The sequence below is a fragment of the Cydia pomonella genome, chromosome 3 (assembly GCF_033807575.1).
Source record: "Cydia pomonella isolate Wapato2018A chromosome 3, ilCydPomo1, whole genome shotgun sequence".
NCBI lineage: Eukaryota > Metazoa > Arthropoda > Insecta > Lepidoptera > Tortricidae > Cydia > Cydia pomonella.
Genome location: NC_084705.1, coordinates 8,071,077 through 8,099,006, shown reverse-complemented (window position 1 = coordinate 8,099,006; position 27,930 = coordinate 8,071,077). Strand labels below are relative to the sequence as shown.

The window sequence follows — 27,930 nt, the reverse complement described above, 5'->3', positions numbered from 1 at the left end:
TTAGTTACTATTTTCTGTAGTATTTCTTCATTCGATCACGATCATTTACTTTCTTATTTATAGCTTATATTGTGCTAAGCGTGTGAATAATGTGTTGTGATACTATTATTTTTTCCTATTTTGTTTTATTTTTTCCTATTTTGTTGGTAATAAGGTCTAAAAAAATACCTTTAGGCCTTATTACTATAAGGGGAATAACAGGCCTACAGGAGTCATGGAAAAAATAAATATTTCTGTTTTTATTTACCAAAATTTGCTATTCTCGTACTTTGTTTATACTCTTTGTACGTATATTTCTAATACTGAATATTGTTATGTAGATTGACAGTTTACTTAGCAATTCGTAGGTAGGTACCAGCGTAAAATAAGGCACATTAATAAGTTTTTTAAGATTCTTTTATTGTGATTTTGTTTATAGGTAGTTACAGCTGCGATTTTATTAAAGTCAATTTTGTAGTGTTTGAATTGGAAAATTCATTAAAATTACAATATGTTGATTAATTCGGCTATTTTCCATTTTATGAATTCTAAATTCCGCTAGCTAGGCCTTATTACCCTCAGGTACCTTAATTATATCGATATCATTTTGCTTACCAATTAGGTACATTATCCCTTTGTTATCTTATCGTGTCATAAGTAGTTGAATAAAGGAGTCCCTAATAGTTGAAAAGCTATTAATGGTAGGTAGATACCTATGAAAGCTATTAATGGTAGATAGATATGTATGTTTGTCACTGTAGGTACCTATGTTCCATCACTTCTCTTAAACAGTATACTTATGGATTTAAAATGAGTGTCTGAATTTAAATATCTGGGGTATGTGCTAGCCGAAGACCTTAAAGACGATAAGGACAAAGAACTTGAGCGGAGGTCATTGTCCGACGTGGCAATTCGCTGGCTCATAGATTCACTTGTTCTAGCCAGTGGTCTATAGGTCAGTTTTACGCAGGGAGCGTACAGTGCACTAAGAGTGCAATATAATAACACATTTATGGCCCTGTTGAGGCTCCCTCGCTATTGCGTCTGGCATGTAAGTACGCTGACGCGGCTGTCGACGTTTATTATATATATACGCAAAAAGTCAGCGTCCGTTATAAGAAGTTGTACAAGGGAGCGGCAACAATATCCTGCAGATGATCGTGGATAGGCTAGATTCAGTCGTCCTCAGCCGTTTAATGGAATTGCATATTATGAGAAGGGGTTCAAGGGATCCATTAAGTGATGGAGGATAGTGGGTAGTCATATATACCTCTTTATGTATTTTCATTTCTAATTTTATGTGTATTCTTTGTTTTCCTTTAAAATAGTCTAGCATAGTTCTTAAGTTACGCGTTACTATAACCTATAACTTGAAAATGTATTTTTTTAATTTTCCAGAAGTACGTTTGTGTTACGGTCTATACATAGTTACCACCCTCTTCCACACCATCTAACTGCAATATATGTAATACTTATGTACAAAATACGGTTCAATAGTTACCTAGGTACTTCTTCTTGTTTGCCTAGCCTTTTCCCATGTCATTTGGGGTCGGCTCTCCACGTCATTCTTCGCCAGGCGTATCTGTTCTGGGTCGTCGAGACATTTATTTGGGCTTTCTTAAGGTCGTTGTTAATGACGGACATCCAGGTAATTAGGGGTCTACCTCTGCCCGATCTTTTGGAGCCGACGTTGATGCTCAGGATTTGTCTAGTCATGTGATCTTCTGGCCTCCTCATGACGTGGCCATACCACTTTAAGCGCGACTTTAGTTACCTACTAATACTATAAAATAATAATTAAACTATATTTTATAGTACCATTTAGGTATTGCGAACCGCATTAATAATTATTTACAAAATAAAAAAAAACACTTAACATAACCATTCTACTTACGTTTATCCTTGCCATCGAAAAACACGAGTTTATAAAACGTTTGTTGTAAACTCTGTCTCGTCGCGCGAGAACCGAGAGCAAGCGGGGCCGCGTTAATCGGCGCGCGCGCGGCTCGCCTAATGCTGGATGCTAGTAGTAAAGGTCATTGAACCTTAATGTGAAAGATTCTTATACTTTAAGATGAAAATGTAATATGACAATTCCAGTTAAATTTTGATGATAGATGAACGTTTTTATGACTGAAAAAAATGGATGTTGTATTTTGGCAGACTAGAAACATGTGGTAAGTTTAAAAATTTTGACGTCTCATAAATTTGAAACATTGGTGTAGACTGAATAATGTTGGAAATTGTGCCGTTGCGAATCGAAGTAGAGTAACATCCCCGCCGATCGGCGTATCAACGTCTGGTGCATCGAACGATACACGAAGAAACTTTACGAGGCCGCACTTGCCGGGACCCGTGCTACCGGCAGCTACACCATCGCGCTGCGACTGGACCCAATTAATCGCTGCGATTATTGTCTTTCCGTCAATGTGACCGTGGCTTAGGGGTGGCGTCGTCAGTCGCAGATTTAGTGCGCCGCGGCGTCGTGCGGGGGGCGTCGCGTCGTAGTCGTAAAGCATCGGCACACGCCACTGACGCGTCGCTCCGAACAAACGCGTTGCGTAACACCATAAACACTTACCACGTGCGATATTACGTATTACACTCATGCCTTAACACACGTGACATAGTGGAGTGCTTTGTGAAGAGTATGCCGTCGGCGCGGGCCTGAGGTGAGTTTATTGCTTTATCCGCGCGAGGGTCCGCGAGTTATGATCCAAAACAAACTTGCGAGAGGCTCCATCGGCCCGGATTTGGGACAAACCTTTACTACACCATACAAACGTTTCAGGGATGTAAACTTAATTTGATGAATTGTTTTTAACGTGATTTTGAACGAAATTTTGTAAAAAAAGTACTCAAAAATAATTATGAAATTTTGAAATGGCAAAAGGAGGGTATCATGCTTTAGTAGGGCTTATTAAATTTATGATTAGATTCATTTCAGTAAATTATTAGTACAAGGTAGGTAGATGTAGAGTTTAATAATTCACCATGAAATTTGACATTATTAAAATGACCATAATGACGTCTAAATAAACTAACATCAATTTAAAGAACAGTAAAATTATATAGAAAAATACAATAACTCACTGAAGTTTTTCTCCAGACTAGTTATCGCTTGCGAAAGAAAATATCTGTCGAACTTCAGTACCTACTCATAAGTCCTCGTGAGATTTGCAAATATACTTAGAAAACAATTTTCACACATGTAGAAAAAAATCCTATGTATTTTTTGTTGCTATGTAGCATAGCAACAAAAAAAACCTACCATCAAACTCAAAAAATCAGTGTCACAGAAAAAAATGCGTAAGTGAGCATTTAGAACTAACAATACGCAAAAAAAATGTTTAAAGTGTTAAAGTTACTGCCAGTAAAAATTTTAAAGTGCTGTTTAATTTTGGACTCTAACCCCTTTGTGATAAAACTGGGATTCGCGCAGCGGAATCTCGACCGTCGTAAAATTTAACTGCCGGGCCGTTAAGTTACCACGAGGTGTTGAAGATTCTTCACTAAGGGTGACGAACGATTTAATTCCCATCAAATAATTTACGAATTGCTACCTTTTTGACATATATGGACTTTAATTTTATTGCTTAATTATTGTCATAAGTGTCATGACACAGGCATAACAATATTCTTTGGATTTAATTGTCGGTAATTGCGCTTGTTATCATGAAGCTAAAATTATGTGGTTATAAAGTTAATTATTAAAATCGATTAATATTTTATTTATATTTTTAAATAATAAGTACCTTCCTGATGTCGAATTCTGCTGACGATAGATTTTAACAAAACCTATCTTAATCACTAGGAACATAAACTTCTTAAGCTTCAGATAAATAATATATGTAGATAGATAATACCTATGCTCTATATTCGGATATTATAAATGATATACCTAAATGTATATCGGGTATCATTAAGATTCGAATTTTATAGTCGAAGTTACATACCTACTATGTTTATATACTGATCGAAAGATAATAGGGGCCACGAAGTGTTTGGTGCCTCGTTTGCCAAATTTAAATGTCAGATAGGTTAGATCGTTAACTATATTTTATGATCTTCAAAAAATCTTTGTATTTATTTTTTTGGACTTTTTAATATTAATTTTGATAACTCTTGAAGATCTTACCAGTTTCAACTTAATAAAAAAAATGTGGAACCGGTAAAGCCTATATTTTTATTGTAGGTAACGTGTAAATAAGTAAATCTTTAGTACTTTTCAATATAACTTTAAAAATCCGTGGACACTAGATTCTTTGGTGGCCGGAAAAGATAGCAAATTGCCAACCTATCTTACATTTTACACAACCTGTATTTTTCATAAAACATTTTGTATTTTTTAATAACAATAAAACAAGGCTTTGGTTGTTATCAAAGCTTATAAAAATTAAATAAATAAGCGGTCAATTGTTTCACATATTTCAATAAACATGAAATTAGATTTCCTGTAATGATTAAAATTCTTAGTGGTCCATATTTTCTTTTGAGCCGACGACAACAATGACATTTAAGACAAACAATTGTGACGTTTTCAACCAAACGGGTACTTATTCTCGGTTGTGAATAAAACGCTCTTTCCATAAAGCTTCAAAATTAAATCAACCTGATCGACAACCGGCAATGTGGTACCTACCTTTCAGTTTAAAACGTCACAATTGTTGACATAACAGAAAGACATCTTGTCAGTTAAATGCACATGATACATGATGAATATTTTTTAGATAGAATTATAAAATTTTTTGGTCTATAAATGAACACAAAAAATAATGTAAAAAGTTTCCTTAGTTTCTATTTAATTTTAATTGTTTTAGTGTAATAAGCACCCTGTCCTAAAATGTCGGTAGCTAATTTGTTAGAACCTCATATAAGTAAATAAGGTACATTGTCCAAGACTTATCTTGAAAACAGTAGTACTTCTACATATAGTAAACACCCCTATAATGGAACAGGTACCAAGAATGGGATGGTATAGACAAATTCTGTAAAATAAGTATTTACCATCAGTTTTTAATCGCTAGCAACATTTTAGCAACGTTTAATTTTTCATTGATATTTGTTAGTTTGAAAATTAATGGCGCCATACATCCCATGACTGGAGCAAAAAACCATAGCTTTAATTGGTTAATAATATTGAAACCGACGAAATGAACATTCAACTTTTAAAGCGTTAGAAATTTTACAGATGTCGGTGAAACATAAAAAAAAACTCCAATTTTTTTCATAAACGTCCCATGATTAGTGCCGTTAACATACTTCTAAGCTGTGCTAAAAAAAATATTATTATCGCATGAGTTGAAATGAGTATTGATTATGTAATCCTAATAGACTAGCATAATATAGTAAATATATTGTTGTGTGCCGTCCCAGCGTGTCACGAACTGACTTTATACAGTTACTAGATAAGTTTTGCAATAGACAAATGTTAACGGCACTAATTATGGGATATTTAAGAGTATATTTGGAGTATTTTTGATATTTCACCGACACCTGTAAAATTTCACCGTTTTAAAAGTTGAATGTCCTATTCGTCCTTTATGTTTTCTATGTATTTAATCAAAGCTGCTGCAATTGGTTTCAATATTATGAACAAATTAAAACGTTTGTTTGCTCCCGTCATGGGATGTATGACGCCATTAATTTTCAAACTAATAAATATCAATGAAATATTTTAACTAAAGCAGCTCTATTGCTTGTTTATGGTAAAATGTTGCCAGAGTTTAAAAACTGATGGTAAATATTTATTTTACAGGATTTGTTTATATCATCCCTTTACTGGTGCCAGTCCCATCAGAGGTTTACTAAATATGAAACAAGGAGGTGGCCTATCACAAACACTTTTTAAAACTATACTTTCTTCTTATTCAATTCAATTCAAATATACTTTATTCATGTAGGCCTAGCAACAAGCACTTATGAATAGTAAGACAGTATTACATATAATTATCTTAATCTAATTATCAGAGCAATTTATTGATGTTGTAAATATTATTCCATATATAATACTAATGAATATAATTCATAGATCAAATTTAATACTAAAACTTTCACAAAATATAGTCATGCAAAAAAAATGTATAAAAAATACTAGTCTAGATTGTTTCTAGAATAAATTCTAAATGTCAAACAAATATAATAAAAACAACAAAGGAAATACATGCATTGGAATATCCATTTCATCATCATTATTCAAATATAATAAATAATTAATCATTTCGAATCACAATTAATCCCACGTTGTTTTATCATTCATGTAGTCTTGTGTGGTATAATAAGCTTTAGAAATAAGTTTACGCTTTACATGATTCTTAAATTTATTAATTGGTAACTCAGTAATATGGTTTGGAAGTTTATTATAAAATCTCACACAATTACCCATGAATGATTTTTTAATTTTATGGAGCCGAGTGAAGGGCACGGCGAACTTATGTTTATTTCTAGTATTAATATTATGAATGTCACAATTTTTCTTAAAATCGGCAATATTTTTATGCACATACAGAATATTCTCATAAATGTATTGACAGTGCACTGTCATGATGTCAATTTCCTTAAATTTATCTCTCAGTGAGTCTCTATGGTTCATTTTATATATTGCTCGAATAGCCCTCTTCTGCAGAACAAAAATGGTATTTATATCTGAAGCACCACCCCACAGTAAAATACCATATGACATAATGCTATGGAAGTAACTAAAATATACTAATCGAGCTGTTTTGACATCAGTTAACTGACGGATTTTGCTTACTGCAAAAGCTGCAGAACTCAGTCTATTCGAAAGAGTAGCAATATGGGGACCCCACTGGAGTTTAGAATCTAAAGTTATACCAAGAAAAAGTGTACTATCAACTAATTCCAATTCCTCATCCTTCACAATGACACTTGTTTTTACATGCCTTACATTACTAGTGACAAACTTAATACATTTAGTCTTATTCTCATTTAACAATAAATTATTAACATTGAACCAATTTACTACTTTTGAAATAGCATCGTTTACATCATTGTAAGCTTGTTGCTGTCGTTTGACTTTGAAAATAAGTGAAGTGTCGTCTGCAAACAATACTATATCATGGTGGGTCTTTACAAGGAATGGCAAGTCATTTATGTAGATAAGGAACAGGAAAGGTCCCAATATTGACCCCTGTGGTACACCCATAGAGACCAATGACCCCGGTGATCGGTGTCCATTCACATCGACCCTTTGTATTCTACCATTTAAGTAGGACTTAAGTAAATCCAAGTAGGACTTAAGTAAATCCAAATTAAATTTACTTATTAAAAAAATGATTTAAACTTTCAAAATGTCGGCGTGGGCTCGTCTTTAGACTATTTACGAATATTGTGTATTTCATTTCATACAAAGTTTAAATCTATTTATTCATAAGTAGATTTAAAAAGAAAGTAAATATTGCTGGTCAAACAACTTCGTCAGTAGAAAAGAGCGCGAAATTCAAATTTTCTATGAGACGATAAGCCGCTTTGAAATGGCTTGACAGACTATATTTCCCGTCCAAACATTGTCTATGGAAATATAGTTTTAAAAAGTATAAAAATAGGTCACCACGTTGTTTCATATTTGTCTGTTGCAAAAGTTATCTAGTGACCTATTAATGTAACACCTTATTATGTATACATAACAATGCAATATTGAAGAATTGAATTTCCTATGTCGCGTTATAATTTTTTGAAATACTAAATCATTAAACATCAATTTATTAGAAAGGTAAACATCCGTAGTATTTTGATATACCTATTTGTCGTCGTCTCCAAATATTTATTTGATTCAGTATAACATTACTGTACATGCAATGCAAGTATTCTTTGTAGCTAACAAAAAAAAAAGACTAAAAACTGTTATCATATCTCGGAACATTTTTTTTATTGCGAATATTGCCTGAACATTTGAACATAATTTTAAACAGCAAAGTGTACTTATTAACACTATAAATTTTAAATCCTTACCACCAGAAAATGTAGTGGAGACCGCATTATTTTATGTGAAATATTACTAAGTGTTATATTACCTATACTATTAGGAAATTGTACTACTTTTATAGCACTTCTGCCCAAAGTAGGTGTAATGCACACAATGATTAATAATCAATTAATTTTGTATTATTGATATTTTATATAGAGACACCTAGATTTTCTATACGTATACATTGTAAAATTTTAAACAAAGCCTGTTAAAAACACTGTATATATCTCGTTGACCATTTCTAATAATGAATATTTAAAATTCCACTTACATACATATTTTTTTGAACTTGTTATTAGTTAATTTGCCAAATAACCTTAATTGTATAAAGTTAGATGGTGCAAGAGAAATACTTGTAGGGAATCCTCATAGGAACAGAGGAACAGTTTGACCTATGACCTTAAATAGAATGGCTTACCGATATATTTTCTCCAATATCGCCAAAAAACTTGTAATGTTAAGTAGTCCAGCTACTCTCCGACTTTAAATCCACTTCCTCGAGTCTAGAAAAAGCAGTGGATCCACCGACTGCTTGTCATTCCGCTCATGACTCCGCCATATTTGTCTTATTTCATCAGCTTGTTTGTTAGATCTCAATCTCTGTTTATTATTCACTGCCGCTTGTTCTGAATTTTTCAAACGAGTCACATACTTGTTACCCACAAAATAAAGATCATTGTTACAACATTATTTTAAGTGATTCGGTTTAATCCGTTTAAATGGCACACCTTGCTCAATTTTTTACTCCATGTTTGTAATTGCTGCGCTTAACTTATAATTGTAGTAATTATTTACCTTTTGGTGTTAATGCAGAATTTAACAGGTTATATTTTGTGTTGACATGTAGAGACCACACACGGTTAATAATATCTTATCTTTATAATAAAAAAACCTACTTTGAAATTTTAACTCTTAATTGCTTTTAACCGTTCCCTCGTTGATCTTTAATTTTTAATTTTCTTAAAAATATCTATATTTCTATTTCTAATGTTTGTCTCATAATGTTCGCTTGTTCAAAATTAGAAACTTTATATTCAAATATGCTACGGCCTGTAGTGCCTACTATAATTTATATTGTAGCAATTTTCATTCATCTTTCGAACAAGGACTAATGCATTCCGACATCTATTAATCATGCAATTAAAATCGCTCATTGATTAGATTGACTGACTTTTCGTGATGGCTTGATGCATAGTTATCTTTAAAAAATGGCAACGTAAACGCCTAAGAAAATGTAACTACATAAGTTTCACGCCTTCATACAGTTTTTATCACTTTTTTAACTTTTTCAATTTCTAATAAATAAGTAAGGTTGACATTACGTATGATAATATAACATTTTCATCATATTTCCTTTAGATCTACAACTCTATACATCTATACCAAAGGGTCCCTTTTCATCTTGTATTTTATAAATACAATTCCATATAAGTAATAAGAATTCACACAAAACACACAATCAATAACTATACTAATTTTATTATTGCCCTTTTTATTGTTCTTGCGTCAACTAGACGCGTAAAAAGCGCAGTAAATTCGCTTAGGTCTTCAATAGACTGCATGAAATTACCTCTCTTAGGGTCATAAATTATCATCTTAATAAGTTAATGAGTAATTCCTGCGATAGTTGCGTTTTTTGTGCGCGCCGGGGACAAGTGTCCGCGCGCCCGCGCCCGCGCCCGCTACCGGTCCGAGTCGTTATTCCCATAAAAGTCGCGCGCGCGCATCTGCCTTTATCGAATTTGATTAAAGTTCATGTTTATTTATCGTGTATTTATTTAAACAAGGAGTCCGTATTCCAATGCCATTTAGAGTCAGCAATCTTGGCTTTTGAGCATACCCAACGTTTGCGTCAACGGTTTTTTGACAATAATACCTTATTCGGTTATAGAGACAGTATAGAATTCATACAGCTTTTTCTAATAAGTAGTCTAGACTCTTTCAGTCACGCATGCCGATCTAAGTATACCCCAAAAAAGTATAGTAGGCAGACGCTCTTGTAAAGACTTTCATACAGTAGCTCTCTTCGCAACACGTTTCTGAGAATGTTCAAGTAAATTAAAATGTAAACACATGGTCATAAATTAGCAGCCAAGTGAATTACATTTTTAAATTCACTTTAGCTTTACGTAGTATTATGTGGAAACGTTTCGCGTTATTCAATTTTTGTCTTCTTCGATTCGGCTCACGTACGGCCGATCGGGCGCTATCGAACTTTTAATTTCAGCAAAAAATCGATACGAAGCGTCAAACATTACGGAGTAACAGGTGAACGTCTACCTCCCGCGCGGACCACGCAAAAAACCTACATCTGTTAGTGAGAAATTTATGCAAGCATCGGTCGTACACACGATCATATCTACTTGAAATACGTCGCTGGAGACAAATTGCAGTCACTTCAAACGTGGCGAGCGAGTGTCCCGACGCCGCTACGGAATAAGCAAGCAGCCGATTGTTTCGCTCCGCGCCCCCAGATCGTGCGGAATCGATTCTACCGTTTTAACAACAAAACGCAAAATCGCATATCGTTAGAAACCGTAAAGAACCGTAGAATCGTCCGTAAAGCACCGCGCTTCAGCTTAAATCCGCATAATTATCGTATAGGCAATAAATTGTTCGGCGTGCGGGCGAGTGTCGTTTGTATTCCCTTCGCCTCGTTACCTACTTGCTAATGCATCATATCCGTAATTCAAAAAAAAACGTGAACTTGAAAACTAGCACCGTTTAGTATAACCAATGCCCACCGTATATACATACCCATGGATTACCACACCTTGCGTCGCAGCTTGAATTTCTTATCGATTACTTTCCTTATAGCCAGCAAAACTAGATAAAATTTCGTTGCTAATTAATTGTAGTTCGAGGAACGAATAAATTAAAGCGCCAACAGAAAGAGTTCTACATAATTTGCATAGATAAAATAAATGTCATTAGAATCGCGGTAATAAGGCAGTATTAACGGTGCGAATGAGCAGACACGGTAACATTTACTTAAACATTTATCATACTGCATGATTTACAAATGTTATGACCTCAGCGGTTCGATAATGAATGAGCCGCTCGTAAACGTCGGAATCAAGAGAACATTACTGTCAATAAAAAAGCCATAAACTCTATTAGGCGTCATAAACCACACACATCTGGCCGATGAACAGCGTCGCGAACAAATAATATTAATTATTCAATTATGAGACAGGTTAATAAACTGTAATCAGATTGAGATCGATCAACAAAGTGTTGTGGCTAATAAAACGTCGCCAACTTCAAACAACAGTAATAAAAATGAGTAGTATAATCTTGTTTCCAAATAATTTAAATTGAATATCATTACTTTTTATCACATATTCTTGAAAATAACTGCAATACAAGATGTAAATATGAATACAATATAAATGCGACTGTACTCATTACTATACTAAAAGTTGATCATAGTAATTAGTACAATGGCGTACATATATCTTGTACATATCACCTAAATATATCACTCAGTATTAATAATACATAATATTTGTACCCAGCGTCGACCTGTATTCAGTATTACGAAGAATGTCGTAGAATGATAAGCAAATGCCGATAAAAACACGGAAACGAGGTTTTGTGTGAACCTCACAAATAGAACAATAAATTACCGCAAGGTGTTGTTCGCTCAGCCTTTGGCCACAATTCTCCAAACATTATAGGTCCGTATTAATTCGTTGTCAAAGCATTAGCATGATAATTGGGTACCTGCTTACTTAGCAGGTGAATAGCCCTGAGTGAACTTTTGTCTAAGCCTCCTTTGTCGATTTGTGCAACGCTCGTTGTTCCGTTACATTGTTTCCCGCGTTGCATATTTTAGACCTTTCTTTGCCATTTTTTATAACTTAACGGGCCTTAAAAGAATATCGTAAACATAACGGGCTTGCATTACTTCTTATTTGCATCTTTTCTCTCTTTAGCATCACAATAGATGAATGCGGAGTGTTTTGTGCGAACTCTCGACTTGTTTTTAAAGTTGAATATTGATTTCGAGAATCCCGTAATTTTGAGTTCTAACACATGTTCTTATTTTTACTACTGTTGATTTTTAAACAATATGAATTTGTTCCAGTTTTTCCTAACTACTGTTTTTGGAGCAATAAAAATCGTCTTTTGTTTTGCTACTGTTTCTATTTCAAATGTCATTTTAATTGTTTTATGAACCGTCTTGTCTTTTTTATGATAAATCGGCTTAACAGTGTATCTTGATATATGGTTGTTTTAACGCTTACTTTCATTGGCAATACATTAACTGTATCTAAGGTGTTATTAAACCGCGCAGATAATAACTCTTGGCTAATAGTTAATTATCGCGCCCATTGAAGCTGATCGTCAATGAATAGCTAATATTACATTTCAAAGTCATTACTGGACTGCTATCATATTTCAGAAGCAACTTGAATAGTAGACAAGGAAGAATAGGCAGACCTATCCGATTATATTTCATTGTTAAAAAAAAATATTACGCGTACAAAGTGCTTTTTGTAGCCAGCCCATCTATACCTACTCTGTATCTTTAGGTATTTAAATAAAAGTAAACAAACAATTTGTAAATTTTCGGGTGGTTATAACATTTTTTGGTTAACCAACCAAATACAAAATTGCCTGGAACTGTCACTGAACGACCTGACTTTAATCTACATTATTTGTTATTGTAATGTTTTCATCTATACTCAACTGGCTTAAGGAGCCATTTGAGGGTAGATTTTGTTTAATTTTGTTTAAATACCTCTTAAGTAACACAGAGCTACAGAGTATAAATTCACTGAAATATACCTATACACCCAGTTTTTTAGATGAAACGTAACCTACATTCAGTTCCTCATTGTTATAGTATAAAAAATGGCAGATTGTACATACCTGCTTATTTAAAAAGTTTATATCGACACTTATGGCTATATTGGCCAGTTTTTCACGTGCCAAAGTTAACGCTCAACGATATTAAGACTATTTTTCACAATTTTGCAAGTCAAACATCCCAATTTCGTCGAAAAACTTAGAATGTAGTCGCCCAGCACGCGGGCGATGGTGCGGCTCGAAAATTGTAATATTTCAAAATTACTCAAGAGTCGCGTTCGCTTGAATAATGCGATAAGTTTTGAGTTGGGGTGGTTTCCCTCCCGCCCCTCCCCCTCCGTGCGTGCCGACTTACCCAGGGCCTTGTTTTTGAACTTCTGCCTTGGTTTGATCAAAATATACCCGGGGCTTCATTTAACTAAGACACATTTAAGTTTATTTGACCAGGGAATACTCCGTTTGCGGCTTCTAGGCTCTCCCTGAGGGCTGTGGCGTGGATTTGATGTATACATGACCTTTTAGCTTACCTGGCTTGCCAATTTCTAAAAACTTCTACTCCTAAGTGCCCCTACTTTATTAGTTAGTGACAACTGTTTAAAACTAATTGTTTAGGTATTTGTATATCTGATTGACTTTGAAGTGAACAATTATCTTCTTAAAACTTCTTAAACTTAAAATAAATAGGATACATTTATTTAACAAAGATTAATTTGAAGATTTTGAAGTACGCTCGTAATCCTGTAATCTCTACATTTAACTTCCTGTTTAATACGTGCTTACTAAGTAGTATCGACGAGTACTGTTTTAAAAACAACACCTACTTAGTAGCATATCTTTTGCTCAGTCATGGAAAATGCCAATTTTCCAATAATGCAGTAAGAATGTGTAAAACGCATGCCCACCTTTTCCTCGTGGTTATGGCGCCTCAGGCGAACACAATGTTATAGCGCCAAGTATTTGAGAAAGCACGTGGATGTTTAATTAAAGTATGTATATGTCTACGCGACTGGTTTCTAGGTAGAAAACCTACGAGTAGGGTACCTGTAGGGTGTGCCAGGTAACAAGTGTAGATAACCAGTTGATTGCGTCCGATAATGTTGCTTTCACTAGAACCGCTAAAGGTTCATTATGAAGCAGATGTTTCAATGAGTTGTTTTTTAGAACCAATTTCCATTTTGTAGGTTTTCATATGCATATTTGAATATTGAATGATTGGCCTTTTAAATTGGGAAGAGTTATAGTTACCGAGCTAAGTTTGCACAGAGCAAGTCACAAATAACGTTCGAATTTGTATTAAATACCTATATGTTGCGGCTATTCCACAATTTGTTTGTGACATTAAGGGTAGTTCAGAGTTAGCTTAGACGGGCTATAGTGAATTTAGTGGAAGGAAAAAAATAGAACAAGGCAGATGGCACATAGGTATGTTGTGTGTTTTCAGTGCTGAGGAATAAGTTGACAAACTTAATATCGATTTTCTAATCGTTACTGATTTATTAAAATAAAATTTTGATAGCGGTAGAGGCTAAATTGTGCTACAGAACCTAACAAGAAGACAGAAAGATAACATTTTAAAAATCTTTACGGCTACCACCAGTTTAACACTGACATATTCGCTAGCGTGTATGTCGGTGCCAAACTAACTAAAGTGTAGCGAATATGTCAGTTGGACACTGCTAAGGCAGTCGTGGTAATGCTACTGTTGGCCGCTCACTACCAAAGTTGGTGACTGTGGTAAAGTTTGCCATAAGTAGTGCCAGGTGTCATCTGGTAAGTTGGCTCTAGGGCAACAGATGGGGCTCTGAACCTACTCGATGTCGTTCTAAATTCAATGAAGGTTTCCATCTATAGGTATTAACTAGATGTAATAGATAAATACGTTACATTATTATTTTCCATCCAATCTCATGCTAAGTAAAATTTGTGCTTACGAGGCATATTTTGATGACCGGTTTGGCCTAGTGGGTAGAGACCCTGCCTACGAAGCTGATGGTCCCGGGTTCCTGGTAAGGGCATGTATTTGTGTGATGAGCATGGATATTTGTTCCTGTGTCATGGGTGTTTTCTATGTATTTAAGTATTTATAAATATTTATATATTATATATATCGTTGTCTAAGTACCCTCAACACAAGCCTTATTGAACTTACTGTGGGACTTAGTCAATTTGTGTAATAATTTCCTATAATATTTATTATTTATTATTATTATATTTTCATATTCGTTTAAGTATTCTTCGTTACGTACACTAATAAAAACTTCACCGGTACAAGCCATAAGTTTACCTGATATTAGTTCTACAATACTTACCGGGATTGAACCCTGGACTCTGAGTTAAAACCGTCATCGTTTATTTATATTGTTCATATTTCTACCTAACGATTAATTTGCGATTAGTTCCAAACGACTGTTTTAGTACCTATATAAATTGGTACCTATAAGAGGAAAGGCATAGCCAAAAACTATGCTTACCCGTCACATGTTTTAGAATCGCGCACTTTGGAATAAAAACATCGCAAGAAATTATTACCTGTTAAGTAGTTTATCAACACACATATCATAAACCCTCTATGATGCCTCCAAAATCCGTAAATAATGGCCAACATCACGATAAACTGTTTTGTTACAACAAATTTCTTATCTGTTATGATGTTGTAATTGCTTCATAACTACATCAAAATCGATGTGGTTATACATTCAAATTTGGAACATCTCGGATAAAAAAGCAATTCGATTTGACCTCTACTCTAATATCAGTCGAGATGCCTTTTTGTTCGAAATGAAATGTCAATTGCTACAATTTTGACATATCTCGCATGTTAGTTTGTATCGAATGATACGGAAATAGGCCCCCGACGTTCATTTACCGCCATTTGACGTACAGTTATCTTTTAATTAGTTTTAAGTATAAAATGAATATGTTTTGTTGTTTTTAAAGTAACTATTGCAAAAGGTGCGTGTAAAATGAGCGATAAAAATATTTCGGTGACGCCACCACATATCCGCGAGTTCCGCCAAGAGAGCAATGATGCTCAACGTTGGCTGTAATTTGGGTTAGTGAATATATCATAGAAAGTTTATAATATGTGTGTAGATAAAATAGTGTATGTAACTGTACATAATTAGGCATTAAAACACTCGTGTGATCTTTTTAAGAAACTCACTCGTTTCTTAAACCCACACTCGTGTATTTTAATGCCTTTTATTATGTAGCAGTCACATAAACTACTATTAACCTGAAAATATTCTTTAAAAGTTTAACTCCGCATAGCAACAAAAATCTTAAGAATGGAGGTTCTATATCTCATACATATGTATAACGCATTATACGTAGGTATTGGCATCAGAAGTTTATTCCGGAGGCCGCACGTGGTTAGGACCATGTGACAAACCGGTCTTGGGCAAGCCTAGTAACCTCCAAACGACTTCATGCCACATCCAATACCATAACGTCACAAGTTCCTTAAAAGTTAATAAACTTTACGCTGTTTTTGATTTTCATTTCAATGATCAAATGTTATAAACATCATAAGTCCATCGAATTTCTTAATCATTTACATCTTTTTTCAGTTGAATATTTAAACCAACTGTGTTTTAAAGAGTCGTAACGGTTCTAGAATGTGAGTGAATTTTGCTCCTTTTTAACTTTGAAATGTATGCTGTTTAAGGATTCCCGATTCACTCTTAATGTTTTAGTTAGTTGCGTAGTGTGGGAAAACTTGGATTAATGCGTGTGAATGATTTTTATTGCGATGCGTTTTGGTATTCGTATTTATTTTACCGTTTTATAAAATAAAATAAATGTTTATTTTACTTTCACAATAATTATCTTAAGGTTATGTATGTACCTAACCGATAAACTGAATTGTATCTTAGAGTCAGTACGTATTATAACTTAGTAGGTTAGGATATCAGAATGCAAAAATAAGGCGACGTTTTACCAACGCACTATTTTTTTTAATTTTACGAATGTTTAATGAAAAAAAATTATCATAATTTATTTCGTTAAAAAATTATTTAGTATGCTTATATTTAAATATTTTGCAGGGAACTGTCAATATCATGTCTAGTATTTCACACAAAGGCTTATATCTTCCTTAGAATACCAACTTACTCTCTACTATATTTCTAAATCTAGTCTCAAGCTGATCCAATAATTAAATCGTAAGCTCCAAAGAGTTCAAAACTCCAAAGTTCCCCGCGGCTGCTTGAAGAATTCTCAACTCGGAGTCTAGGAACTTCGCCAAAGCTTTAGCCGCAAAACCTCTTTTTATTTATGCCTTTATTTTATTCCATTCGTATTACCCCATATATAATTTATATGTGGAGTCATTCAGATCTATACGTCATACTATGAGTCGTTTGGAATCTTTGACATTTTTACGTAGACAGGCAAGTACCAATTACCTACTCGTTCTGATGCCGAACAACCAAATATGATGAATAGTTTATAGTGGAAATAGTTTAAAGCTTAAGAGGTATCTCTTGTCAGTTCTCTTGATGTACCAAAATACGTCAAAATTAACATATAGAATGTCAACTAACCATACCCTTGTATAGAATACATTATCCAAGATACCTTCAGTTTTTAACCATGTTCATTTATGGCGAAACTTCTTTGTAAGGCGCGAAGAGTTTGCGCCGCGTCGTAAGCCGCTTGAGGGTTTGGCTGAGAGTGTTGAGTACAAAATAAATTCGTATTTACAAATTTTAATTTTTAACTGTCCCAAACTTTCCATAATTTTTTTATTCCTTCTATTTAGTTACCGCTATACAAAAACTATGAAAAATGATAACGGAACGGAATGGAAATAAAAATCTTGGGATCCTTTTTTACTCCTGTTAGGATCGAAATTGCTCGTGATCCCGAGTAGAAAATCCCGAATCTGAGTAAAAGTGTAGAACGGGAACTTTAAGTGAAATAACCCATGTACACAAGTGATTTGAGAGATTTTTTTGAAGTAAAGGATTGCGAAGGTTAACGAAATACGTGTGCTTCATAAGACAGTATAGCAACACTTTAGTTTTAACAAAGCAACCTAATCCATCAGCTTTACGATATTCGCGAAAACTAATACATTTAATGAGCTATGCACTTTTTAATTAAAAAATCGTCAATTTACACACCTAACGCCGAGTCATGCCAGTGATGTCAATCATAAAACATCCAGTATGGCTTTCTAGAATTCGAGCCATGCAATTGTAAGGTGCCGGAAAAACGTCGACAATTCCATGAAAATGCATGCGAGCAAAGAAACCAGCCGCGAACGGCGGAATGCCACATGTCGTCTCCACACCGTTATCAATAGAACCTCCCTCATCGCAATCTAAATTAACCCCTGTGCCTAATGACGTAACGTCAAAATTTAGTTAAAGATCAATCGGCACTTCCGACGTTTTTGACCGTCGATGTAATTGTTTCGAGTTTTTATTTGAAAGCAAGGTGCAGATACGAATGCGCTCTTGCTAAACGTATCGGTAATACCGCCTATACGGCACATAGCGAGCACAACCGTTGGTTTCTTCGAGCAACGCCGGCTTCCGACACGTCGGAAGGGAAGAGCCAAAGCGATAGTTTAAAGGTCCCTTTTATTAGTTTTTCGTAAATAACTCGTAAACGGTGGCCCATAGCAAAAAAAATGTTCTTTCATGCACATAATCTATATAAATTTGCTTACGAGAAACATTTAGTACACTTTTTCGCTAGGATCAATATTTGAAAAGATATTAAAGCGGGAAATTTAATTAAAATTAATTTTATGGTCCATTTTTCTATTTAAATGTTGATCCTAGCGAAAAGTGCACTGAATCTTTCTTGTAGACAATTTTATATAGATTATTTGCGTGACAGAACATTTTTGGCTATGGGTCACCGTTTACGAGTTATTTAAGAAAAACTAAACTACGGAACCCTAAAAAGGGACCATCAGTACTTTCAGTATGTTGTGTAAGACACCTTTACCTACAATTAATTATACCAAATTTCGCTTATGCACGAATTATTTCCCCGTTTTTTCCTTCGTTTGGTGGCCTAATTTTTTGCGGGGGGAAAACGTGCACATAGTCGCACTTCTCACTCACTACATATGTACAAAATCCAATCTGTAATGACGACACAAATACATAGAAAATAACACACGTCAAAGCCAAATCTTTCACACCTCGATATCTTTTTGTGTATGGACGAGTCACAACATGCACCGCCATAGGTACAGTTGTACCTATGCTTCGGCATAGGGGAAATAGTACGAATGCCGTCTCCCTTCCCGGTGTTGCTCGAAGGTTGGCTTCCATTGTCCATAAACAAAAGAAATCGTTCACATTTAATTTCAAGTCTTAAAAGTTGTATCGTAACACAGGAATATGCGAATTATGCAAAACGGACTGATTGACGTTAATCAATCATTTCCACATGTGTTTGTTGCATAAATAACTAGCCTCAGCGACCTCGCCCGCGTAAAATAGTTACAAACTTTTAACAATTTCAACCCAATTTGAATCCAATTTGGTTGAATTTCAAAACCAATAATATATGTATCTAAAGAATAATAAAAGCTCGGTAAGTGCATAAGGTAAATCCTTTATAAATGTGTCTTATGTAAAATCCCGTCAACTACTCAACAGTTAACTCACGATGTATGATGTCAAACGTATTCAAATACACATCTCTGCCCCTAATCTCACAAGGGCACAAATTAAATTCAACTAGGAGACCAATTCTGATTAAAACATTTGTAGAGGTTTACGATGTTGACAATCGCTGACGCTGATTGGTCCGGGCGCGTCATAGTTTCGTGTTATTAGATATAGCGCTCACACATGGTGCGCGCGAGTTGAACTACGAGTCACGTCTAGGTCTCATCCAACCAAGATCAAAAGTATAACAAATCGTTAAATTAGAATTGGGCTCCAGTTGAAAACTAGCGGTTATCTATGTGGGTATCGGAGCTAACAATTACTGAATGCGTTTGGAGTACAATGCAGTGAATTGACAGTGCCTGCCTCAATTGATTAGGTGAGCGGCTAAGTTGGCGCTTGACGGTGGATTTAAGAAGAAGTCTTGTCTTTTATTAATTTGATTTAAGTGTTGCCTATGCAATTAACAGTGACAGAGCCGAAATTTGAGAAAGAATATTTTTACCCAGCAAGTCAGACATTTAACTAAGCTGCATAAAAAGCCGTAAACAATTAAATTTTGAATCATTGGATAAACATCTAAATAAAAGGTACCGATGGCGTAAATAAAGTAGGCACATATATCAATCTCATATTTGAATCGTTATGAGTACTTGAGCAGTGTACAGTAACATAATAATTCTGTTTGTTTTTGGGTTGAATGCATCTCTGCCTGTGCTATCAGTGGATAAAATACTTTTGCCAAACTATACCTATTATAAATAACATAAACATAACACAAAAACAAAAGTGCGAATATATCTTGTTAATGTCGATTTACTCCCATGTAATCCTGTTGCCTTTTTAGACCACAGAGCATTGTAGCAGTTTTTATATGAATTCTATAAAAGGCGATAAAAACGTGCATTTGCTATGCTAAATCGAGCCCACCCCACCCACCCACCACCCATTTGATAAATGCTAACTAAGCTAGATAGCGAAAGATTAACCAAATAGTCCTCGATAGACGGACATGCAGGTGTTCTTAAACCACACCTTCTAACGTATTATTTGAATTAAAACACAATTTGTCAGTCTAAGTGTCAGCGGTTGGTCAGAGCTCAAAATAAATAAGTACCTATTGTTTTCTGGGTACCTATTTACTGGAGACAATGTTTTCGACACATTAAATTACCAAATGCTCGGTTAGTTTAATTTTAATGTTTAATCATGAATTTTTATGTTATTTGTTTCTTAGTTTTAAATTTTGACATTTTAACTAAATTTGACTGCGCATACTTTTAAGCGTTTTAACTTTAATTTTATAATTTTAATCGTTTCATAATCAATTAATTTTATTATTACCTATCAATGAATTGTCAAGTTATTTTTATTTTATTAATTATCAAATGCTCAGTTAATTTAATTTTAATGTCTAGTCAAGATTTTTTCTGTTATACACCTAATTTTATTTATTTTTTAATTTTTATAGTAAATGTTAGTGTATACCTATGGATCGATGTTATCTGGAATAAATGTTTTATTTATTATTAAATTGCTTTTTAGACTCATATTAAGGTAAAATAATAGAAATTACGGTCACAAGTAAATCTTTTAGAACAATATCTCTTCTAATCCTATTTCTTCTTGTCAAAATTTTCCTTTTTTATACGAACTTACGAATATTCGCATGAAAAGATAAAATAGAGACATAAAAAATTACCATTAAATTGTATCTGTATTTGTAATAAGATTAGGTCATCAACATGATTTTGCTTATAATAAAAAAATTAGCTTATCGTGGGCAAAAATATCAAGGTGCCTATGCCTATAGAAGTCTCAAGGCTCCCAGTCTGAGTTGAAGAAGGAATAATATAAAATAAGAAATAGTATTACCCTTAATAAACTAGCATTTTAGAAACTTACTCGCCAGCGAATGAGTGCATCGGTACCAGCTTACACACTTGATTGATGGGCCAAAGGCTGCCGTAGAAATTAAAAAAAATAAACAACCAGACCGAGGCACGGGCAAAATCTTCAATTAAACGCATACTCATTTTAGATAGACAGTGATTGAAGTACAAAATTAACTAATTTTCATTGAATAGGACATTACGTCAAGTTTGTATAGGGTTTTAATTTTATCGGTATCATTGTTTATGTTGGGTGGCATACTAAAGATAAGATTCCTAGTGAAGACATTTTTTTCTTTTTATCAACTTGTTTCGGTAGAAAGGGAACAAAAATGTTTTGCAATCAAAAAGTGTTCAAGGATCTGATCATTTCTGAACTGGGGGACTAGCCAATTGACAATCGTTTGTAAAAAGCGGCAATAAAAATCAATTGAGTATTTCAAAGTTTTGGTAGGTCCATCATTTCGATACTGTTGAGATTGGCTGTGGTTTTGAGTTCTGACTATGGTCGATTGTCTTTTTTTATGATATAGGAAGAACACGAGCAGATGGATCACGTGATGGTAAGCGATTACTGCCGCCCATGGACACCTGCAACACCAGAGGGGTCGTAAGTGCGTTGCCGGCTTTAAGATGGGAGTACGCTCTTTTCTTGAAGATCGTATCGGGCCGGAAATACCGCAGGCGACAGTTCATTCCATAGTTTAGCTGTGCGAGGTAAAAAGTTTCTGGGGAAAGAGACTGCCAACCATCTAAGAGGTGAGGATGGAAATGTTGTCGCGTAGGGCGATGGCGAAAAGAAGCGGCTGGGATTAATTCGATTCCTCGGAAGCTTGGAACACCCCCCGTTATACATGCGATATAAAATGCAGAGCGAGGCCACATCTCTACGCAGCGCCAAGGAGTCAGGCCGATCCGAAATACGCTGGCAATCGACAATTTGAGTTTTGAGAAGCTGGTCAGTACCAGCTAAAACACCCCAGCATCCCACCAGCACCCCAGTGGGTGCCCCTGCCTATAGATGAGAACAGTATTCCATGTGTGGGCCGGTGTGAAATACTGTCTCAATCTGTCGAACACACCGAGCTTTTTTGAGGCTAATTTGGCCTTATCCCTCTCAATGGCCGCGGAACTGGACTTCACTCTAGATGTCGACGCCAATAATGTTGAGTCTTATTGTCTATGATTCTATAAACAAACGAATGAGCTGACAGTAATTTGCATTCTTTCCCTTCTCGAACTAAACACGCGAACAGTGTGCTCTTTATATTAATATAAATTTATACAATAAAACCCATGCGTGGAGTCATCAATCTAAAATTTCAATAAACCTAAAACTTCAACAGATACAATTTAACTTTTCGATTGGCTTTCTCTTAAAACTATTGTCATCTCTATCTTTCATATGGCGGCTATGCCCCACTACAAAGAGGTAAACCTATGCCTACGCGTATAGGAGTCTTTTGTTATAACTTCGTATGCTTCATAATATAATAGTTAAAGATCTCAAGGCCAGACGGCGCATGTTACCTCTCACTCGTCAATCGACTCAATCTGCGCCGCTTCGAATTAAATGCTTGCATTGTATAAACTAGCGATTATCTTAGGAAGGGTATTTAGAGGATAATGAAATAACATGTAGCTTTTATTCACTTAGGTACCTACTTATTATCAGATTTTTTTATGACAATAAGCACTGCACTGCATAAACGTCCCAACTAGCAAAAACACGCTTAGAATAGTCTCAAGACTACAATTTTTTCGCTCTTATATTGATTTTATAGCATCATATAAGCCCGGATTTGGGCACAAATTATAAGCGTATTTATTTTCATATCGTTCTAATATCAGTCTAATTGAATGCTGCTTGCATTTATAGTAATCTTTCCAAAACTTATTTAAGCTACCTTAGGCTAATATCGCTTTTACGTAAGTATCTTGTAAGCCTACATAGGCTTATATTGGTCCAACGTTAGAATCTTATGAGCCTAAATAAGCTTATTTAGATTTTTTGTAAGATCACACAGAGTTGAAACATTCTATTTGTGTGTACGAGTAAAATAAAGTAGCAGCGTGACAAAAATATGTTAGTGTAAGTATTTATCTAACTGTTTATGAATTATGTTTAAATATAATAACATGCTCGTTATCATCGTGTGTGTTTATGTTATGTTTTACGGTAAGTAATCACGTGGGAAAATATTATTTACTGCAAAGTAGACCCTATTTTACACTTCAAACTTCATGCGCCTGATCAAATATGGTATTTGTTTCCGTTTATAAATTATTTTATTTCTTTATTTGTACTGATAGTCAGCCATAGCTGTAGGTGCATTTTTAAAGCGCACTATTAGACTATTATAAGATTATTTACACTAAATTCTGCATTCAGAATACAAATGATATGGCCATGTTGAATTAATTAGGGTTCTTTGGTTTACTTACTAAAACCCTAAATACATTTGTTTATCTTTACTAGATCACTTGACACATACTAATAAACTAAATGTTTATTTATTTATTTAAGTGACAAGGTTGGTGATGCAAAATGGTTGTATTTATGGATATAGACCATTACTTGATGAAGAAAGACTTCCGCATGTTAAAACATTTAACATGGCCTTGGGAAGAAACACAATATACAAGTCTTGTTATTAAGCTACTATGCCAATACATTCCAGGAGACAACTCATTAATTTGCACAATCTCTTTGTTTGTGTTAAGCAGTGTCCTTGCGTCCTTTGGTAGAACATTATTTAGTCTTCTGTTTAAAATAATTAGCAATCCATTTACTGCTGCATGAGGGATATTAAATTTTAACGCCCATTTTTGTAATTCACTTTTTAAGGCAAAATCTTTCTCATAATCTGTTTCGTCCTCGGTCGAAGATTTTTTTTCACTAAAATTATTAATTTCACAGTGTCCTCAACCTCTACATCTTTCATGCAAGCAGAACCTACAGAACCCTCACTAATATTTTCACCAAAACTACCTTGTCCTGGCAGGAGCTGTATATGTATTTGATTTACTTATGATTTTTTTGTACTTCTGAATTTTCCGCCGATAACCATCACTTCTCGAACGTTTTTTCCAGTTGTCGTAATCCATACCTATTTAAAATTACACTCTTACTTTAAATTACAAAAAAAATAATAATTAAATATCATACTTACATAGTATTCCCAAAATCGATTTAAGATCAAACGATCTTATATTGATCTTGTCTTTTGTGATATAAGTATCTTTATCCTATATCACTCTAATATCTCACTAAAGTGCTGCTGTTGATCTTATTTTATGCTTGTTTATAGCTTTAAATAAGATCAGAAAAGTACGTACTTACAGTGTTCTTATGCTATGTTGATATTAGTCTTACATTCTTACAATAGCATTTATAAAGTCTAATATAAAATCAAATAAACTTTGAGAATGGAGATATAAGACTAGGTACTCTCAAGTTCAATGAGACTTCGTAAATGTTATTGTAGGACCAAGAGGCTTATAATAGTATTATACTATGTTGATATTAGTCTTACATTCTTACAATAGCATTTATAAAGTCTAATATAAAATCAAATGAACTTAGAGAAAGGGGATATAAGACCAGGCACTCTCAAGTTCAATGAGACTTCGTAAATGTTATTGTAGGACCAAGAGGCTTATAATAGTATTATACTATGTTGATATTAGTCTTACATTCTTACAATAGCATTTATAAAGTCTAATATAAAATCAAATGTACTTAGAGAAAGGGGATATAAGACCAGGCACTCTCAAGTTCAATGAGACTTCGTAAATGTTGTTGTAGGAGCAAGAGGTTTATAATAGTATTATAAAATGCTCTTATATACATATATAAGACTAGGTAATAAGACTGACCTTACTAAAGCCGGTACTAGCTTGTCTAAGACTAATATAAGAGTGATGATATGTTCCAAAACAATAATAAGAGCTCTATAAGCCCATCAGTCTTATAAAGTGCGCAACCTGAGACTCTTTTGCTAGTTGGGGTGTCATTAATAAATTTATAAACGTTTAATTTTCATAGAAATTTTACATAAATGATGATATTACTCCATAGGCTACGGTGACTGCTTACCATCAGGCTTGTCATTGCAACTACCACAGTTAGTAAGCTCTCAATCGAACCAACCATGGTAAAACTAGCAGAGACGTCTCACTTTCACATCACCGTCTCAAGAAATAAGAAGAAAGATGGACGCCGGCCGTTGACGGACGTCTTCAGAGATGATTTATACTGCGCAAAGCCCGCCTAATTAGGCCGTACGCGCATTCTATGTAAATTTAAACTGAAATAATATATACTGCTACTAACTATCCGTACCTCATATCTGAACCATTTCCATCCTTGCAAAAACAACCTTGGGACAAAGTCCATACGCTCCGTTTTTGATCGTCCGATAAGCGCATAGAACGATATTATGCAGGCGTCGTATTTGATTCGTAATTGCTGTCGTAACCACCTGTCTGGATTTGTTATTACATAAAAATGGAACTCTAACTGTAGGCAGTTTGAGTTTATATTTGAACCGCGCTGCAGCATATTTTACGAGGTTGTGATAGTTATTGCCTATGTTATTTTTATGTCTAACATCGTGTAGGTAGGTTAAACAAACATGAATTACTAAGCGAGTCGTGATTGGAATTGATAATTAATTAGGTACCCGAGTATTATGAGTATTGTGTGTGGGTTGATGTAATGTTAGCAAACGGTTGTTGACTGATGAATGATAGCGGCATGGATCTGAGAGAATTTTAGTACGCTAGTAAGTTTTTTTCCTAATTTATTCCGGAAATCTAATGAGAAATAGACCGTGCCTTTTTTTGTAGGTACAGACAGTATCAAAAGTAGTAGATCAGACTACACGGCAAAAGTGTCTACCATTTTTTTATATAACAAAAAATATAAAAAATAACTTAACAAAAACTTACTTAGTTAAAGTGTGTCGTTTTTATACCATTTCACCTTCATACGAAAAATTACATTACGTGGTCCTAACAAATAACACCAACCACTCATCAATTAAACATGACCTCTCAATTCCTTTATTTAAAAAAGATAAATACATTTTAAAGCGATTGTTAATTTTTTAAGCACTTTCACGATGGACCTTGTAATGAAATTTACACGTCTAAATGAATTCTGTGGAGCATCAGACCAGTTCGAAATAAACACGGAGTGCTCTACAAAAAGTCCCTCGTACCACAAAAATTGTACCCGAACACATTTCAACAAACCGGCTTCACTTTCATCGGTATTGCAAAAATTATACTAGATCGAAGTCTCTTGGTACGAGGGCCTGTACTACGGGATTACAAAATGGGTAGATATCGCTTAAGCTGTAACGTATTCTCCCGAAATTCGCCCGTGACAGTGGTTTCGTGGTAGGGAGGAGGACGAGTAATGTTATGAGCAAGCCATTATTGTCTCGCCCCATACCGTAAAACATTACACAGGACTCGACCCGACGAGTATATTACAGGAGCTGTCAAAGCCATTTCTAAACGTATATTTTATAGTTTTGTGAACACTCAACCTCGTTTTCACTTTTAGTACTGTAGAAATTTTACTGTATTTAACAAGCGGATTAAATAACATCTATGTGTATGAATATTAATATTACATATGTGCATACATTAAATTATTTTATTACATTACTAGCATGCGGCCTCCATGTGATGTAACATTTAAAATAGGATTAAATTCGGCGATTTTATATGAATAATGTGAGCACTAATATCTTTAAATCATAAATTAACAAGAGTCTAGTTGTGCGCCTATAAATTTATAAGCTGCCACGATAAATTAATTAGCGAACAGGAAGCTACACAGTGGACAACAAAGTGTGTAATAAATAAACATTCTCGATATAACTGTAGTCTTTTTTGTTTTATCAGCTCTATGGAGTTCCAGCGAACATTTTAGGATCATCTAGAGCAATCTGCCAAACAGTAAAAGATGCTGTGATCTCTTGGGGATAAAATACTTATCAATAGTTTCCAGTTTTATTGGAATAATTTAGTTTGTGCGAGAGATATTTCGGACAGATTTCGCTTCGTGTTACGTTGAGAAGTTTTGCGTGATATTTATGGCGCTTTTTAAAGGAGATTAGTTAATGAATTAGTTATTTATTTAATAGCTATATCAAAACAATATATTTAGTACATATATTTATTGTGGCATTATATATAATTTAATTATGCCTAATATATGAACGAGCTATGTGTACGATCCCAATCTGGCATAAGCAATGGTGGGAGTAGTGACAGATATATGATTTCAATACAAATTGTGTCTTTTTGGAAGGTTTTAGACCGTTATGGATTTTGGAAGTTCATAGCACTTTCACATGGCCGCGCGTTAGGTCCATCGTCCACTTGACGCGAGCGTGCGCCGATGGATCGCAGCGCAGTCGATAGAAACAAACCTACCGTCGAGGCTCGGAACCGGTAATACCGGTTTATATTTCGATTGTCCTCCGAACTTTTATAAAAACGCGAACGTTTTAAGAACTTTATTATAACCTAAAAAAACGGTTGGTTCGGCTAGCGACGAAACTGCCGGCCGGCATGGTGGTGTGCCGCGTAAACATAAACACCG

General features: G+C 34.6%; 1 protein-coding gene across 3 annotated transcripts in view; it reads left to right on the top strand.

The window, feature by feature from the left end:
• Positions 1 to 2,143: 2,143 nt before the first annotated feature.
• The window catches only part of LOC133515977 (homeotic protein antennapedia), a 243,704-nt gene continuing 217,917 nt past the window's right edge, over positions 2,144 to 27,930 (top strand). For all 3 annotated transcript variants that reach the window (XM_061848632.1, XM_061848631.1, XM_061848630.1), the window contains exon 1: positions 2,144 to 2,651. The gene's annotated coding sequence lies outside the window, so the exon portion shown is untranslated. The remainder of the gene's footprint in view (positions 2,652 to 27,930) is intronic.